Here is a 5,045-nt window from a genome sequence, read left to right as displayed (position 1 = left end):
TTCAATTTTAATAAATTACATGTTAAATCCTTTACTTTTAAGTTATTTTACTGTTTTCCTTAGAAAAAGAACGACACTAAAATGCTAAAATATTTTTTAAATCTCTAACTTCACAAACTAAAACTTGTGGCACTTTATATTGTACAGAATTATTAGACTGGTTAAAAATTGAAATAATGTGTTTAGCCAATAAAACAAAGATAATAAACTCAATGTTCTTTCTTCATCACACTTGCTTTCTGCATGTTTTAGGCAAGAGATCAAAGTGTCTATTATTATAATAAGTACATTATAAATTCATAAAAGAAAGCTCAATTCGATACATAAACCATAGAGGAAAAATCTTTCTATTTTTAATGTTAAATAGCTTTTTATCATATTCAGGGAGGTGATTAGTACCAACAAAATTAGAAATTGCATGAATAAAATTTTTGGAAGCAGAGATTGATTAGAAAAGAAATGTTAAAGAGTATGAAACTATATTTCTCTCTGTTAGTAGTAAACATCAAATACGGACACTCTGTTAAGGAAACATAGTTTGGAAGGAGAACCATAAATATAGACTTCAATATGAACTCCATGTAACATTGATGGGGAAAACCCTTTTTTTAAAGTTTTGGCTATTTTCACTGTAGTGAACTGTGTTTCTTAATTTTAAATGTAACATGGTAATTACAGTTCATAACATCGTATTAGTTTAGGTAGAAAACAGATGGAATTTGGAAACAGTTGACAGAAGAGGAACAGGGTACAAATGAGGACTGAAAATAAGCAAATTGTTTTGGCACAGCAATAACATTGCTACCATTGACAACAAACAAAACATAGCAAAGGATTGAAATGCCAACATTGTGTTGACAGTTCTTGCCATAGAGTGCTGAAATGATTTAAATAAATTGAACTAAACAATATTTTAGTGCATCAAGAATGAATGAGTGGGTTTCTTTATTGGCTAGATACTTCTTAATAATTAAATGAAAATAGGGAATAAGCAATCAAATGCTACTGCTATAAGCCAATACATACTATTGAATACAGTATTATTACACTCTAGTTTCTTAGTTTGAAATGAAAATTATAGAACAAACACTAGAAGTTATATAATAAGTTAAACACCATTAAGAGTGCTATCAATAATAAAGTCACATCTATTATATTTCAACAGCCATAAAAACAGCAACTGTTTGGAAAACTATTACCAGATTTCGTGATCATGCTCTTTAATGTGTAAAACTAGCAAAATTAGTTTGAAAGGTTTATTTGTATTCAAAGAGGCTAGTCATTGTATATTTTGATATTGTTAGATTATCAATTTCACTGAAAATTAATCCAATTAATCTAATTAATGAGTGATTCTTCATTACTTTAACTGATAATGAGTAGAAGTCATTACACATTACAATATGAAGAAAGTCAATTTAAAACATATATGCCAAAAGGCATTTATAACCATATTCATCAAATTAATTCATATCAGGATTTTTCCTCCTAGATTGTAAAACGGGAATTAAGATAGTCAATTCTATTATGACATTCTTTTAGTACAGATACTATATAGATAGTTTTAAGTGGCCAACTCTAAAAATAGTGAATCATTATCTCTAACATGGTAATTTCAATCTGAAAGCAGTGATCATTTCCAATACTATTATTTTCATAATTTGATGCATAATCTCATGCAAAAATCATTGTCTATGTATAAGAATAAACTGGTAGATATAATTATTAATTCAATATCATTTTTGGATCAAATATATATGAGAAGAACATTAATATATACAGAAAAGTCTATTGAAATGAAACTAATTAAAAATTACATCTGCATTTCTTAGCTTAGGAACAGTTTTTTAAATTTATGATTGGGTAACTTAAGGCCATTTTTGCCATTGTATAATATATTTTGAGTAAATTTCTTCAAACATCCCATTAATTTTTCATTTAGGGTTATTCTCATCAAATATCTCCAAACACCTTCACTTCTACATCCATATTAACATCTGTACTAGTTAACATTTTATTGCTGTAAAGAGAAAACATGACCAGGACAGCTTTTATAACAGAAAACATTAACTGGATCTGACTTACAGTTTCAGGTGTTTAGTCCATTATAATCATGACAGGTTTTATGACAGTGTGCAGTTATACATGTGCAGGCAGACATGGTGCTGGAGAAGCTATGAATTCTACATCTTGATCCACAGGCAACAGAACGATACTGTGCTGCATACTGGGTATATCTTGAGCATAGGAGAACTCAAAGATCACTCATTACAGTGATATATTTTTTTCCAAAAAGGCCACTCCTCTTAGTAGTGCCACTCCCTAATGGCTAAGCATTTAAACACCAGAGTCTATGGGGGCCAAATCTATTCAAACCGTCACATCTATCTAGATAATTGCTTCTATGAAACACAATTTTTACCCAAATTTATCAGAGTAATCAGTAAAGACATAATAGACACAGTAGCTTTTTATCTCTACTTGTTTCAACCAAATTGACTAAAAATTTGGGAGAAATTTTATATACATTGTGTGTGTGTGTGTGTGTGTGTGTGTGTGTGTGTGTGTGTGTGTGTTTTGGGGAAAATTATCCCCTCCAAAAATTTTGGATGCAAAACATTTTTAAAGTTGAAAGAAAATTCATTTTTATATCAAAGAAGTTACATGAAAACATACAGACATGCTTAGAGGAGTTTTCATTTAGCAATATGGATGCTCTGATCACACCCAAAGACCTTGTAGTTTTGTGTATTCCTGTTGAATGCACACACAAACTACACCCCTTTCATCCTTCTGGCTATAATGGAGGTACCCCCTTAAAACACACCTTTAAGCCCAAACAATTAAAGGTCAGGCAAAGTGATGAATCAGAGAAAGATTTGAAAGAATGAGTCAGAGATAGGATACACCCAACTCTCACAAGAACAGACAAAAAGGAGAGTACAGGCAGACAATATCAGTCAAATGGGAGCCACTGCACTGAGTGCAGTGCTGTGGAACTGAGGCATGAAAGCAAAAGAAGGAGTGAGATTAGAACAGATTGTCAGAGTTATCTTGATTTTCAAGCAAAGCAATTTAGTGAGAAGCTGAGAGAAGTCAGATTGAAAAGGTCATCTTGGAGAGGAGTTTAAGCCAGAACAGCTGAGCTCAACCAACAAACCAGAGTTTAGAAAGAGCTAGAAAAGGTGACTTTATTCAGCAGCAAGTCTCAAATGCTGGAACATTTTAGGCCTAGGTTAGCAGAGAAACAGAGGCTGGAAGCTGAACCATTCAAGGTTCAGGCTGGCAGAACTTAGATTTTACAGAGTCTAAAAGTTTCCAGACCTAGGTCTAGAGATAGTTATAAGAGAGATAGAAATGCTGTGGGTTCAGCTCAAGCCATATATCCCTAAAGCTTTAGAGTGGTTCTCATTTTATCCTTTCATCTTAGAAAATGTTTCATTTATATACAAGTAACATTATACAGACTGACTACATCATATTTAGGAAGATTTATTATATATTCTATAATAATTTGTAAAGGGACGTGTTCTTTAGCTTATTGTTTTCTGTATTTTGATGTAGCCAAAGATACAATGCTCTCATCACCCTGCCATCATGTTTAATTCAATGTCTCACAAAGAGCTCTCATCACTCCGTCATCGTGTCATATATGCCAATGTGTAGGAAGTAGATTCTGCTATGAATTCAGGACCACACAAAGTGGGTGGAAGAGTTGTGGAACCCAAGAGTTCTGACTCAAGGGAAGATTCTTAGTAATCAGGTGGCTTCCTAACTGAGAAAAAGATCTTTGTTGTAAGTATTAAAGAAGACACTGAAGAACATCATCTACAAGGTTATTTTGAATAGTATGGGAAAATTGAAGTGACTTAAATTATGACATAGGCAGTGGAAAACACAGGGACTTTGCTTTTGTCACCCTTGAGAACCATGAATCTGTAGATAAGGTTGTTATTCAGAAATACCATACTGTGAATTGTCACAACTATGAAGTAAGAAAAGCTCTGTCAAAACAAGAAATGGATAGTGCTTCATCCACCCAGAGAGGTAGATGTGGTCCCAGAAACTTTGGTGGTAGTAGTAGTAGAGGAAATTTTGGAGGCAATGGAAATTTTGGTTGAGGAAATTCAGTGTTTCTGGTAGCTTTGGTGGAGCCAGGATGGTGGCGGATATGGTGGCAGTAGAGATGGTTATAATGGATTTGGTAATGATGGAAGCAATTTTTTAAGTGGGGAGGCTACAATGATTTTGGCAATTAATATAGTCTTCAAATTTTGGAACGATGAAATGAGGAAACTTTGGAGGCAGGAGCTCTGGCCCTTACGGTGATGGAAGCCAGTTCTTTGCTAAAGTGGCTATTGAGGTACCAGCAACAGAAGTAGCTATGACGGTGGCAGGGCATTCTTATTACAACCAGGAAACAAAGTTTAGCAGGAGAGGAGAACCAGAGAAGTGACAGGAAAGCTACAGGTTACAACAGATTTGGGAACTCAGCCAAGCATAGTGGTAGCAAGGCCTAGCTGCTACAAAGAAGACATGATTTTAGACAATGCTCATATGGACAAAAACCTCCAGTATTGTATTTGTGACTAACTGTATGAAAGATAATTTTAGTTTCTGTTACAAGGAAAAATAAAACATTTCAACACAAGGTTTTACTGTAGACCTTTCTTCACCCATGCTGTTGGTTGCTAAATGAAACAGTCTGATCATGATGCTGTATAAATGTGACTTTTTAAAAAATGTGCTATGTAAAGTTAGCCTTCTCTGAAGCAGTTTTTGTACATTTTCCCAACAGTGCAAAGTGAGAATACCTTCAGGGTAGTGCCAAGTTCCGTTTGGAATTTATATATGGTTGGTTGGGTGGAGAAGTCATTATCTTCAAAACCTTTGGTGTTGTTACACTGCCAGTTACTGTTGTAACTTTAATGACTTTCACAACTGAAAGTGTCATATCAAGCAAGGTCACAATTTAGTTACATAAAATGCTTGTTGAAATACTCTATCATACATAATCAATAATTGATTTAAATCTCTTGTAAAAT

At 33.6% G+C, this 5,045-nt stretch overlaps 1 pseudogene; it reads left to right on the top strand.

Moving 5' to 3' along the window:
• The first annotated feature begins 2,802 nt into the window (after positions 1–2,802).
• LOC134484186 (heterogeneous nuclear ribonucleoprotein A1-like) lies at positions 2,803–4,431 on the top strand (annotated as a pseudogene).
• Positions 4,432–5,045: the final 614 nt, after the last annotated feature.

Source organism: Rattus norvegicus, chromosome X (genome assembly GCF_036323735.1).
Source record: "Rattus norvegicus strain BN/NHsdMcwi chromosome X, GRCr8, whole genome shotgun sequence".
Lineage (NCBI taxonomy): Eukaryota > Metazoa > Chordata > Mammalia > Rodentia > Muridae > Rattus > Rattus norvegicus.
The sequence above is the reverse complement of the archived record's forward strand: the minus strand, read 5'-3'. Positions and strand labels throughout refer to the sequence as shown.